This window comes from Lepus europaeus, chromosome 1, assembly GCF_033115175.1.
Source record: "Lepus europaeus isolate LE1 chromosome 1, mLepTim1.pri, whole genome shotgun sequence".
NCBI lineage: Eukaryota > Metazoa > Chordata > Mammalia > Lagomorpha > Leporidae > Lepus > Lepus europaeus.
In genome coordinates, this window is record NC_084827.1 from 148,250,640 (window position 1) to 148,265,736 (window position 15,097).

At 39.0% G+C, this 15,097-nt stretch overlaps 1 non-coding gene across 1 annotated transcript; it reads right to left on the bottom strand.

Annotated features, from left to right (window-relative positions):
- Positions 1-1,180: 1,180 nt before the first annotated feature.
- Positions 1,181-1,284, bottom strand: LOC133768479 (U6 spliceosomal RNA). The gene has a single exon (XR_009866978.1). It is a non-coding gene; the product is annotated as a U6 spliceosomal RNA (small nuclear RNA).
- Between the last annotated feature and the right edge of the window lie 13,813 nt (positions 1,285-15,097).

The window sequence follows — 15,097 nt, forward strand, 5'->3', positions numbered from 1 at the left end:
GGGGAATATGTATAGAGTATATGTAAATACTATTACATTGTACATGAGGGCCTTGAGCATCATAGATTTTTGGTATCCTAAGAGGATCCTGGAACCAATACCCATGTCCCACATGAACACCAAGGGATGACTGTGTATGTATACATATGTGGTATATGCTATTGTATATCTGCATTCAAACGTGTGTATATATTCATATTGAAGTACATGAAGACTATAAGATCAAATGTGAAGTCCTCCAACACCAACCACTTCCAAGGTGTGTTCCTGGAAGGAGACACCATGGACTAGAAGTCCCACCAACTTTTCTCTTACCTTCTTTGAAGCACTCTTCAAACTTACACCTTTTTCCAAGAAAATAGCAAGATTTGAACTCAGGTGAGTGGAGGGACCTAACCAAAACTAGACTATTATTTCTAGAGCACCATTTACTCTTAGAAAAGCTCCAATTTTTCCTAGTACCAGCCACATGGAGTCCAACCTCCAACAATTCTCAACCCTCTGATCCAGCCACATTGGCTGTCTTGTTTGACCCATCCTCCATACTCACCCTGTTTCTTCTCCCTGTAGTCTTTGGCCTGGATGTTTCTCTCCCTGGTACACCATCACTTAGCACTCTGGCCCAACTTGCTCTCACCTTCTCTTTGTTTACCTATTTCCTTCCTATGCCACATTGCTCACCTCTCATCCTGCTGCCTCTATAGAGTATCCCTACTTCTCCAGCCCAGAAGATCTCTCGTTCTCTACATGTCTGTTCAGACACATGATTTGACATATATTGCTTTCTAATTATTGTGACAGTGTTAATCCTATCTCCTTCGATTAAAAAGAAATCTCTTGAGGATGGGGGACATTTAGCATTTTTGTTGGCCCCATAGAATCTGATATCATCACACAGAACACTTGGAGAAACCCTGTGCCAATGCATAGGCCAGATGCACAGGAGATGGCCAGACATGGTGAGTTCACTTTTCAACTAAATATTTACCTCCCTGTTATTTTGTATGTAGAGCTAGCTTTCATATTTGGTTTTAGTTTTGGTTTATGACCCTTAATCATTCTCTTTTATGTAGTTATTAAGATAGAGATAGAATTACCTTCAGGACAATGTACCTAAACAGGCCTGGTTAACTATAGTTTTTTTCTTATGTTTATTTTTATTTATTTATTTTCTATTTTTAAAAATATGGAACACTTCACAAATTTGCACATAATCCTTGTGCAGGGGCCATGCTAATCTCTGTATCGTTCCAATTTTAGTATATGTGCTGCCGAAGCGAGCACTATACCTTTTTTTTTCTAATGCGAGTGAGAATTTTTTTAAAGATGTGTCTAAGAAATTTGGAAACAGTCTTTAGTCTTAAAAAAAAAAAAAAAAAAGAAACGAGAGGCCAGTGCAGCGGGTTAAAGCCCTGGCTTGAAGCGCTGGCACCCCGTATGGGCACTTGTTCCAGTCCCGGTTGCTCCACTTCCGCTCCAGCTCTCTATTATCTGCCTGGGATAGCAGAAGATGGCCCTGGGCCCCTGCACCCACGTGGGAGATCCAGAAGAAGCTCCTGGCTCCTGGCTTCAGATCGGCACAGCCCCAACTATTGCTGCCATCTGGGGAGTGAACCAGTGGATGGAAAACATCTCTGTCTCTGTCTCTTTCTGTAACTCTGGCTTTCAAATAAATAAAATCTTAAAAAAAGAAACAAAAAATAAAAAATGTAAAATAAAAAAAGAAAAACCTAAAGGCACAGCAGGTAATTAGCTCCTACCTAAGATTTGAGATCCTGTAGATTTTAACCTTAAACATTTAGTCCTTATGCCATTTTAAGAAATCATGAAATACATTCTTTTTCTCATTTTAGTGTAGAAGAGATTTTTAAAGAAAAGGGTAAATCTATTGATGTATGGCATATGGAGGTCGAGATCTTACATAGATTTTCAGCATTAAGGCAGAACAAATGGACTGCAAGATTACAAAGAAAACAAATTCAGAGCAGTAACCTTTTGAGAACTGCCAAATTGCTGGCAAGATGAAAATGGGGTTGCATTTGAGAAATTATGCAGTGTTGTGCTTCTTGGAGAAATGTACAGCACAGAAGAGTAAATGTGTTTTCTTTCAAAATTCTATTTTTAATACTCATAATGACACCAAGTGAGGCAAATCTGACTATATGTAGAACATCCAGTAAATGGTAAATGGTGGTGATGGTGAGGAGGTGGGAGGAATTAAAGGGAAGTGGAGGCTCTGGTGAACCAAGTGTATTTTTGAAATATCAAACAGACACATTCAGACTGGATGCTGAAGATCACTATGCAGAGTGAGAAGAAAAGTCGACAATTTCCCCCCCCAAAAAAAAAAATCTGAAAGAAATCACAGCAAATGGCAGGCTGGATTCTCAGCAGCGTGGAAGAAGGGAATATATGAAAGAGAATGTCTCTCTGCATATCATCAACACAGCACAATTTCCAGCATATGCTGCTCTTTTGCTTTTTCGCTTGGCAGGCTGTCTGCAACTCGTTATGGGTGGAGTTGTTCTCACATGTATGTTTCAGCCAAGTGTGATGAATGCTCAGACTGTTTTCCCTGACCTTACATGCATGAACTTTTTTTTTTCTTCCTCCTGTGCCTCGTCCTGGTGCTTGTGTTCAGATAGGGCTCCCAGACAGCTCCATGGAGGGCCATATAAGAAATGTATAGAGTAATTCTATCCAGATAAAACTGATCCATTCCTGAAATGTGCTTTCTCATTTCTTTCATTTGTTCTGTCATCTACAAGAGAGTAAGCTAGTGAGAACATAAATCATAAGTATTATAAGATTAATAAATAAGGAAGCAAACACACTAATAAAGGCTCAATTCTGACATGTATCACTTGTTTGAGATTTACAACAAATTATACAAATGTATTTTCCATGGTTACTGTCTATCAGTTATGGGTTATCTTTGGGTCTATTTTATTTTTAAATTCTTTTTCCCACTAACGTATTTCTGAATACCGATAAAACTCACATGCTTCTTAATTTTAATACCTATGTGATGCTTTGTGTTTGCAAGAAACCATAGTTCATTTAGCTGTTTCCTTTTTGTAGAACATCTGAGTTATCAGATCTCCTCTGTTATGTATACCAGTGTAAGCTATGACTTGATCATTTTTCTCCTTAAAGTTACCTTCTGAGGTGTTTTTCTCAAACTGGAATTTCTGCCTGAAAGGGAAGCGAGTGATCATAACATAAGCCCTCAGAACCGACTTCCAAATTGCTCTCCAAAGAGCTTCCGTCAATTTGTTATGCCAATAGCCGTTGAAAGTGCATCTGTCTTCCCAGACCTCCTATAAAATTGAGCTTTCTCACATTTATTCATTTTTGCCAATTTGAGAATGTCTTTGAAAGACTTCATGTGTGTTTCTCTAATTGCAACAAAGGTGATTTTGTTACTATTTAATGAATTTATTTCTTTTAATCTCTGTCCATTTCTTTTGAACACTTATTAGCTTATATATTTGAAGAAACTCTTACATATTTTTACTTTTTTGGATTACTTAGGTCTTCTTGTCCATCATCCCACTGTCCCTTGGTAAACTCATATTCACAAAGTTTGTCACAGAAACAATAGACATTATGTGTTGAAAGAGTGGTTTTGGCTGGCGCCGCAGCTGACTAGGCTAATCCTCCGCCTGCGGCACCAGCATCCCAGGTCTAGTCCCGGTTGGGGTGCCGGATTCTGTCCCGGTTACTCCTCTTCCAGTCCAGCTTTCTGCTGTGGTCCCGGAGTGCAGTAGAGGATGGCCCAAGTGCTTGGGCCCTGCACCTGCATGGGAGACCAGGAGGAAGCACCTGGCTCCTGGCTTCAGATCGATGGAGCGCGCCGGCCGTAGCGGCCATTTGGGGGGTAAACCAATGGAAGGAAGACCTTTCTCTCTCTCTCTCTCTCTCACTGTCTAACTCTGCTTGTCAAAAAAAAAAAAAAAAAAAAAAAAAAAAAAAGGTTTGGTTTTGGAGCCAGATTCCTGAATTTAAATTCAATCTCTGCCACTTTATTAGTTAGCTAACTTGAACAAGTGAATTAATGACATTGTACCTCAATCTTCTTATCTGTAGAATGGTGATAATGGTCCCTATCCCAGAGTAGCTGTGAGGATTCAGTGAATTAATTTATGTAAAGTGCTTGAAACAGAAGCTAGTACATAAGGTGTCAGTGTGTTTACTTACAATTGCAAATTTACTTTTGATTTTAAGTTTGCAATTTCTTTTTTCATTCTGTGACTTTTTAGTATTTATTTGACTATATAAATATATCCGAATGCCCTATTATTGCTAGGAGAAGTATTGCTTTACAGCATCTCTGATTTAGAATGTTTTGCTATCACAGTATGACCTCAAATACAAGTGATATTCAAAACATCTACCATTGCTTTGAAATGAACCAAAATATTTAATAATTGACAATAATCAACCATAACAAGTTACTAATAGAATAGAGCCCAATGTATCCGAACCTGATAGCAACCCATAAGAATATAATAGCTAGATCCAAATGCCATAAGGGCTGACTCTGAGGCCAGAGTGCTGTTTAGGGCATTTGCCATTCTATGACTCTGCTGTGTATCCTACTTCCCATGTAGGATCATTCTCTCCTTTTTAATTTTATCAATTATTATTTGCTGACACTGGTCTTATTTATGTAATCCCTTTGACACTTAATCCTATCTTTTTGATCAATTATGAACTTCAACTGATCACTTTGACTAGTGAAATGGCATTGGTACATGCCACCTTGATGGGATTGGATTAGAATCCCCTGGCACGTTTCTATCTCTACCATTAGGGGTAAGCCCGAGTGAGCATGTGCTGAACTGTACATCTCCTCCCACTCTTATTCCCACCACTATATTTAACAGGGAGCACTTTTCAGTTAATTTTAAATGCCTAAGAATAATTGTGTGTTAATTAAAGAGTTCAACCAACGGTATTAAGTAGAACAAAAAAATACTAAAAGGAATAAAATAGTAAGCTGTTACTCAACAGTCAGGACAAAGGCATTCAGATCTGGCTAAAAAGCCCATGGAAGTTTCGCAGGCATGAAAAGCCAAAACACACTGGCAAAAAAAAAAAAAAAAAAAAAAAGACTTAAATGAAAGATCTCTGTGAGATCCCAGCGGAAAGAACGGGCCATCAAAGAAGGAGGTACCTATCTCTAAAGGAAGAAGAGAACTTCCACTTTGACTAATAAGACTTGTCTAAATAAGATCGGAGTTGGTGAACTCAAGAGGCTTCCATAGCCTTGGCAGCTCATGACAAGAGCCTCAGGTGATCACTGATGTCATGAATAAGAGTGTCAATTGTTAGATCAACAACAGGAGTCACTGTGTACTCTGTCCTTAATGTGTTGTACTATGCAAATTAATGGTAAAACTACTACTCAAACAGTACTGTGTACTTCATGTATCTGTGTGAGTACAGTTTGAAATCTTTACTTAGTATATACTAAGTTGATCTTCTGCATATAAAGATAATTGAAAATGAATCTTGATGAAGAACAGAATGGAAGAGGGAGTGGGAGATGGGATGGTTGTGGGTGGGAGGGAGGTTATGGGGGGAAGAGCCACTATAATCAAAAAGTTATACTTTGGAAATTTATATTTTAAATAAGTTAAAAAATAAGAAAAAAGAATAATAGCTAAGTAGCATTCTGGAATCCAGTTAATTCTTTTCTGTACTGTTTTCCAAGTACTGGTCTACTAACATGTTATTTTTTTTTCCAAAGATTTATTTATTTGAAATTAGAGTTACACAGAGAGGAGAGGCAGAGTGAGACAGAGAGGGAGAGAGAGAAGTCTTCCATCAGCTGGTTCACTCCCCAACTGGCCACACGGCTGGAGCTATGCCGATTCAAAGCCAGGAGCCAAGAGCTTCCTCCAAGTCTCTCACAAGGATGCAGGGGCCCAAGGACTTGGGCCATCTTTCACTGCTTTCTTAGGCCAAAGCAGAGAGATACATTGGAAGTGGAGCAGTCAGAACTCAAACCGGTGCCCATATGGGATGTCAGCATTGCAGGTGGCGGCTTTACCTGCTACACCACAGTGCTGGTGCCCTAACATGTTTTTATAGGGTGGGAATTTGACAAAGCAGTTAAGTAGCCACTTGGGATGCCTGCATCCCATATCTGAGTATCTGGTTCGAGTTGCCAGATCCTCTGTTTCCCATCCAGCTTCCTAATAATGTACACCCTGGGAGACAGCAGACGATGGCTGAAATATTTAAGTCCCTGTCACCCATGTGAATTGAGTTCCTGGCTCCTAGCTTCAGTCTGGCCCAGTTGTGACTGCCATAGGTATGTGGGGAGTGAATTCTGCAAATGAAGATCTATTTCTGCCTTTCAAACAAAATGAAAATATATGAAAATTGAAAAACAAATAAAATCCCCATATTTTTAGCAGTAAATTCCTTCTGGAGCATGATTCTACTTATGATTTGCAATATGATCCTTTCTTCTTTCAGTAAGGATATTTAGGTGGTTCAATGGTGTTTAAAACACTTGTTTCTTTTTTTACCTTTTACCTCTAGTTTTTCAAAATATCTATCATTAAGTACTATACTAAATGTTAAATAAATACTTCCAGGAATAAGCAAAGTTGTGGAAACCTCCAATGGAATATTTAATGTATACAAGCCATTTAAACTACACAATGTAGATTCATATATTATATTCACAACGTCAATGTTTGTAAAATGTGAGAAAGACATCCCTAAGCCCTTTTTCCTCCCACACATTATTATCATAAACATTAAGATGTTTGTAAGCCCCTGGCTGTTTAGAATGAATTGTTTGGTTGCATTGTATAGGCATACCTACAGTCTGATCAACCAAAAGCACATTGACAAGCAAAAAACACATATTCCACCAATCACTATTAACAGAATTCAGTCATTACAAGTGCCTACACCATTGATATTAGCAATTATTTTCTCTGGTAAGTGAAGGAATAATTGCAAGTTGTTCCTTTGGCTTATGTACAGTTCATACCCTCATTACTTTTCCATCTCTTAGATCTTACATTTCTGTAACTGTTGTCATACTTGCTGTGTGTTGCTGGCATGGTGTTTGGAAAAAGTCAAATCAAAAGCAAACTGAATTTACAAATCATTTTAACAAAGTCTAGGGCCATATATTATGAAGAATGATTTTTTCATCATATTTTCTCTATTCTATCCCTTCCTTTTTGACTTCTAATTGCTATAATTCACTTTGTCCATATTTCCCTAACACTTCTGAATCTAACTACAGGTAATACAGTGTGGGTCATATTGTTAGAGGAGTTCTGAGAAGCAATCTAATTAAGACAGCACATGATGGGTGAGATCAGATACTACCTGGAAAAGTCACCTTAAGATTATATATATATGTGTATATATACACACACACACACACACACACACATATATATATATATATATATATATTCAGGCAGAGAGAAGAAAGACCAAGCCTTGGCATTGACTTACCAATGGGATTAAACTATTCTAAGAAAATATGTGCCAACCCTGAGGGATCAGCGGCTTTGAAGTCCAGAAAATGATTGCGAGAAGCAACATTTTCAGAATCCTAGAAAGTCATTTGGGAGGATGGCCCTGAGATCAGTGTGAATGTGTACTTGATGCATTCTCAAGGAACGGAGAGAATTTGGTAAAAAGCAGGGGTTAAGCAGCCTGTGTTCAAATCCCAGTTACACTATTTACAAGTGATTTTATGCAAATTACTAAACCCCTTTAGACTTCTCATCTTTTTTCTGAAAAACGATTTATTTAAAGATCTGAGTTAGAGAGATCTTCCATCTGCTGCCTCACTCGCCAAATGGCTGAAATGACCAGTGCTGTGCCAGAACAAAGCCAGGAGATTCATCTGGGCCTCCCTTGTGGGGATCAAGTACTTGGGTCTTATTCTGTTGTCTTCCCAAGTGAATTAACAGGGAGCTGGATCAGAAGTGGAGCATCCAGGACTTGAATTAGCACTCATAAGGGATGCTGGTGTCCTAGGCAGCACCTTCACCCACAGCATCACGACACCTGCCCATGTTTCTCATCTTAAAATGTGTATGATGATAATAATAGTGAGTGGCCTCATGGATAATGAAATCTGTTATTAAGTAACAACATTTAAAGCACTCTCTATCACATAATGGCTACACAAGTTGATAGTGTGTAAAGCTTGTAAAATGTGCCTAAAACACATTAAGAGCTCAATGATTGTTAACTATTACAACTTGATGCTGTTACTCATAAATATCATTCAACTATAATGACAGAATCACAAAAGTGACCCTCTGATTATCAAGTTTCTTGCCATACAGCTTCCCCTAATGGAACAGAATATATGATCTAAGAAAATTACTCTGTAGTCCAAAGAGGTAGCTAAAACTTTCATGGAAATTAATCTTCTATTTTATACATCGACTTGGTTTATGAATTTGATTAGTATTACTCTTTCTGGGGAAATAAGATGTGCCTTTTGGAGCTACAATAACTAAAAGACTGATTTAGTATAGAGAGGAATCCATTAAGATAGTATTCCTTTGCAAGTGTCTGCCCAGGTGACAAGAAGTCTCAGCAAGTCACAGTCACAGTCTGGAGGAAATTACTCATGAAATGAAACCTGTTGAGCATGCATGAGAAAGTTCTAGCAGAGACAAAAGGAAGTTAGTTTACTGTGAGCACATGTACCCCAGAGGCTAACACTTGCAAACCAACAAAAGTCTCGGGCTGTACAATCACATCTTCGAACCTGAGAATCAGATAAACACACAGAATGACATGCAGCCAGAGTTTTCCATGAGCATTTGTTGCTGTCCAAAGAATTGCTTATTCCAGCAAAGATACTATATCCACAAAAATATACAGTGATCTCATCCTATTAACACTAGTTAGATAATTTATTTTGATATAGTAACCATCATTTTCATTGAGTGGCAATAATTTGGCAAGCATTGTGGTGTAAATATCTACAAAGCAGCCTGTGGGTTGCAGAGGGTGCTCCAAAGGATCACCAACCTGCTGGCGACATGCTGGAGGAAGAAAGGAGGTTTTGACTGAGGTTTGCTGGAAACCCCTACTGGGCAGACATGTTTCCAATGGTCTTATTCATTTAAAATTAAATAAATTTTCAGTATTTATTGTCTTGACAAGAAGCTTCTGCTAAAACACAAAAATGTAAAGGTCTTTCCTCTTGTTTCAAACAATAATACTTTCACAGAACTCTATTGTTTGAAACTAAATGCCAGGACAACGATGCTGTAGCTGGGCCAAGGCTGGCAGCTGAACTTGAGGGACAGGGCTGAGTGGTAACTTTGCTCCTCAAACCCAGAGATGGTACTGAGGTGCTGAACATAGTGTCTTGATCCAAAGGGCCAGGATGCTTTCCTCATCACAAGTGGCGACTGTCAAATCCTTGAAGGCAGCTAGCTGAGTCTTCTTTGTCTCTATGCTATAAAATCCATTAATCAATCATTCCTTGTAAGAGATGGCTTTTTTATTCCACCCTGATTTTTGTAAGACCTTTTTTTTATGTGAAAGCAGAGTTAGAGAGAGAGAGAGAGAGAGAGAGAGAGAGAAAGAGAGAGAAAGAGAAATATCTTCCATCTGCTGGTCTTCCATCTGCTGGTTCGCTCCCCAAATAGCTGCAATGACCAGGGCTGGGCTAGGCTGAAGCCAGGAGCCTGGAACTCCATCCAGGTCTGCCACATGGGGGCAGGGGCCCATGCACTCAGACCACCTACTACTGCTTTCTCCTGCCCATTAACAGGGAGCTGGATCAGAGGTGGAATAGCCAGGATGCAAAACGGGACTCAAATGGGATGCCAGCATGGTAGGTGGTGGCTTAACATGCTGTACCACAAATGTGGCCCAAATTTATTCTTCATTTTGAAAAGATTTAAATAGTAGATACTCCATAAGATCCAGCTCTATTCAGAGGTCATTATGGTTTTGGTTTGTTTTTAATCCCAAAGTATGGCTGAATAGCTTACCTTGGTAGCTTAACTTTTAAGGTATCTGTGGTCCTAGCCAGAGCACTGGCTAGGTGCTACCAGTTCTTGGAGTAAGACTTGCCCTCAGACCCAGAATAATGTCCCCCTGATTTCAGGAGCCAATGGAAGAGGGCTGTATATTGTCTCCTCATCCATCAAGGTTGTCTGTTTCAGAAGATACTCAGAAAGGGAACCATGTGCTTATGTGAACATGCACAAGTCAAAATTCCCTATGAACTTCTCATTTTTTGAATACAGAAAAATCTTGAGAGAATTTTTTGAAAGCTGTCAAAACACAGGAGTTAAACTTTGAGGATAATAAAAATAAGAAAGAGTAATAAAACTGCCAACTCCTCTTTCCTTTCTGAGCTGTATTTAGGCAATCTCCTATTTGCTCCCTTATGGAAAAGAAGACTGTCAGATTTAAGGGCCCAAGAAAATAGGAAACAGGGCACGTTAATTGAAAGAATTATTGTAATCAGAATTTGAGTGCAAAATTACATCCTTCATAATTTTATACTTAAGTGAAGTGTATTTCTGTCCATGCTTAGAAAGACAGAATTTTCTCTTGTCTGACACATCAAATACTAATAACTCTGCCATAGAGTAACACACAAATAAATTGGGTAAGATTTAAGCTTTTTAATGGTAGTAAACATGAAGATGTAGAAAATGCTTTGTCACTCCACTATGTAGGCATTTAAGTGTGAAAAAATTTTTGATGTTTATTTGTTTATTTTCACCTACTTGAAAGGCAGAGGGAGAGGGAGACAGATATCTTCCATCTACTGGTACACTCCCCATGTGGCTGCAACAGCAAGGACTGGGTCAGACGAAGCCAGAACTCAGGAACTCAATCCAGGTCTCCCATGTGGTGGTAGGGGTCCAAGTACTTGAGCCAAGATCTGATATCTCCTAGGATACATCAGCAGGAAGCTGAATCACAAGCACAGTAGATGGTAGTTGAACCAGCATTCCAATATAGGACAAAGATGTCCCAAGATGCTGCTTAACCCTCTGCACAACAATGCCCATGCCCTAGGTGTGGAATAGTTGATCAATTCCTGAAAGTGTTACTGGAAATGACAGAACACATATAAGGAAACATTTTAATACCAAAAAGGTTAAATATTTGTGTTTAAGAGTTAACATAACCAAAAAATTATCTTGTAAAATAAACATCAGCTGAAAGAATCCAGGTGCAATTTGATAGAAGTTGCAATGTTAAATTCGCTTGTAACACAAATGAAAGACAGAGTGTTAGAGTCCAAGTTAAGACAGTGATACTTAATCATCTGAACACCTCATTTTATGAAAGTCAACAGTGTATGCAATCTAGAAGTAAAATTCAACTATCAAGGCTCATTAATACAGTAAGGGTCAGAACTAGAAAATGAGCAATATAAGAAAGGAAGTCTTAGTATTCTTCTCTACTGATGTGTGCCCTGCACCGATATCAAACATTGTATGGATGATGTTTCCACTGGCTCAAATTATTTCTCTTTAGCAGAAAAGAGTTTTTCCATCTCTGTACTCTCACTCAGTTTATCTTATGACAAATGGCTTCTTACAACTACAGGTGCAATGATACTAATGTTTATCAGAGTGTAACAAAGATGATTTATGTCAAGCAAATAGTCTTGAAGTCAATGTTTTTCAAGGTGGGATTCCAGGCTACCAACATGAGAATTCCTAGGGCATATCCTAGACATTAAGAATCAGACTTTCCCTGTCTGGAGACTGTTTTGAAGCCCTCTCAATAAGCACTCCAGTTGTTTGCCCTACACACCAAACGTTAAAGGTGTTAATTCTTTTTTTTTTTTAAGATTTATTCATTTGAAAGGCAGAGTTTACAGAGAGGGAGGTAAAAACAAACAGGGAGATGCTCCATCCACTGGTTCACTACCCAAATGGTCACAATGGCCAGGGCATGACCAGTCTGAAGCCAAGAGCCAGGAACTTCCTCTGGTCTCCTATGTGGGTGCAGGGTCCCAAGGACTTGGGCCATCTTCTGCTGCTTTGGCAGGCACATTAGCAGGGAGCTTGATTGGAAACGAAGCAGCAGGTACATGAATTGGTGCCCATATGGGATGCCAGCATCACAGTTTTACCTGCTACACCACAACACTGGCCCCAGGAGTTGACTCTTAAAGGACTTGTACCTGGAACTTAGACTTAATTATCCATATGTCAATAAACAGTTCCCATTTCTGGCTAAAGGTAATCACTTAGGGAGGTTTAAAGCCACAGCAACTATGTCTGACTTAATGTCCAGAGAGTCTCACCTGGTTGGCTTGAAGCAAGACTGATACAGCAGTACTTTTAAAAAAGTTACTTAAGTACTCTACTGTATCACTAGTATTGAATGTTCCGGTAACATTCTCAACAGTAGCCAAAAGATGGAAATAATTCAATGTCCCAGTAACAGATCAAAGTGCAGTTTATTCATACCATAAAATATTATCTATCCACAAAAATGAATGATATATATGATAATATGAAACTTAACAGCATTAGTCTACGTGAAATAAGCCAGACAAAAAGAAAAAATATGGTATGATTTCACTTATATAATATATCTATGATAGGCAAGTTCATAGAGACAATGCAGAGTAGAGCTTACCAAGGACTAGGTGAAGGGGAGATGTGGAGTCACTGCTTAATGGTTACAGAATTTCTGTTTAGAGTGATGAAAAAGATTTGGAAATGGATAGTGACAATGGTTACTGGAGCATGGTAAATGTACTTAATGCCACTGAACTGTAGACAGAAAAAGTTACAGTTGTAAATTTAATGCTATATATATTTTACCACTATAAAATGTTTTTAAGGACAAATATATGTAATTCTCCCTCCCCACCTCATCTTTCATCACCACTCCACATCCTTTGCTCCAGCCATAACTTCTAAATGAATGATATGCAATTCCCTACAGACATCATTTGGATCCACACATCCATGTATTTCCCACATGCTCTTCTTTTCTGTTAAGCAACCTTGTTTGCCAAAACTCCTGGCAAGTTCAGCTCATCCTCTAAGGCAGTCGTGTCAATCTTGGCTGCACATTAGAATTGCTGGGGAGCCCTTGAGAATTTAGGATGCTTGGGCCCCTCCCTAGGCTAATGCATTCAGACTATTTCAGAAATGAGACTACTGTCAGAACTGAGCATCAGTAACTTCTGAAAATGCTCCCCAGGTGATCCTAAGTGCTAGTGTGGCCGACAGAACCACTTCTTCATTTGCTACGCAATGTGTGGTCTACCAACAGAACCACTTCCTTACTTGCTATGCAATGTGTGGTCCACTGACCAGCAATCTTGACATCATTTTGGAATTTCTTAGAAACCCAGACTCTTAGGACCCACTCTTGACTATTGACTCAAAATTTCTATTGCAACAAGATCTGTCAGTGATTTATATGCTGAGGAAAATTTGAGAAATACACGTAAGGCTCATCTCCGGGCTTCAAGAAGCCTTCCTTGAGCCACTACAACCAAATTAACCTCTTGTGCCTGGAACTCACTTCTGTTTGTGCACTTCTCTCATTGTAATAGGATCTTGAGGTTTTGAAGTTAAGAATAATGTTTTACCTTTATCTTTCTAGGACCTGGCAGGGCATCTACCTTCCATAAAAATTACTTGAATTATATTAAATTTGAAAACAGTTCACCACATAATTAGCCTTTCAAAGACAATGACAATACTCTAAAAGTAAGAAATAAAGCATGGCAATAATAAACAAATCCACATCCTATCCCCATAACAGCCCCAACACATAAGCATCCTCATCTCCATTTAATGGAAGGAGTGAATGAAGCTCAGAGACAAAATTGGTCATGCTCTGGCACATGGTGTGACTGAGATCGCAGTCTACTGATTTCTCACTTCACAGAGTTTTACTGAGAATCTATCAACTAAAAAGAACTTCTCCTTTGGGATGGACACTTGACACAGTGGTTAAATTACCACCTGCAGCATCTGCATCCCATATCTGAATGCCTGGCTTTAGTCCCACCTCTGCTTCTGATCCAGGTTCCTGCTAATGTGCACTTTAGGAAGACGGCAGATAATGACACAAGTACTTAGTCCTTGCCGCCCATGTGGGAAACCGTGATTGAGTGCTGGGTTCCTTGCTTTAGCCTGGCCCAACAATGGCAACTGTGAGCATCTGTGGGAATGAATCACTTGACAGAAGATCTATCTCAATGTCTCTCTGTCTGCCCTTCAAATAATAATTTGAAAAGTAAAGAAGAAAATCTTTTTTAGGAGTGGATCTTTACTCTATTTTCTTGATCTACCCATCCTCATCTTTTTCTCTTTACCAGTAAATGTAACCTCACTTGACTTCCATCACTCTCCCTTCTTCTTTTTCTCAGCCTCCACTTTCTACCCCAAAGCTTTACCTTATCTCTGACCTGGAATGTCTGTGTTTTGGGCTCTTGTTTTATTATCAAGTGAATTCTCTCTTTCTAAATCCAGTATCCTCTCAATAACATTTTTCAATAGATATTTAAGATTTCTAATCCTTTTTCCAATAGGAATTGAAGTGGGCTATAGATAAAATATACTTAGAAAGTAGCACTTATTGAAAATGAGAAATTTTATCAATGCTTCTATTGCAATTTGTTTTGTGCAAAAGATAGAAATTATAAATCTAGTAACCAATGATCCTAAGAGTGGCATTAACCAGCATTAAGTGGGGAAGAGGACCATCAGTACACACAGGTTGGGAGTAGAGCCATTGGAGGTATAGTGGAGGTTATGATTACAAAGGAATGAGGCCCAAGTGCGCTAGACAGGGTCTAGAACAAAGGACAGAGTCATTATTAGAGGAGCTAAGAAAGGTGCTGTCTAAGCTACAAGTAATTTTTCTGATTGAGAGGCAAATAGAACCTGACAGAAGGGGCTTGATAATAATCTGTTGGGCTTTAGGTCTTGTAAGTTAAGAGGCCCAGACCTATCTATCTCTTCACATGGGGTACATCCTAAGGGAGGTGTGAACCTCCTAGGGGAAGGCACTCTGTTGACTTTCATTACTTGGCTGGCCTGGGAGGAGAGCTGGCCAGGTAAAGGCAGGGAGCATCTCT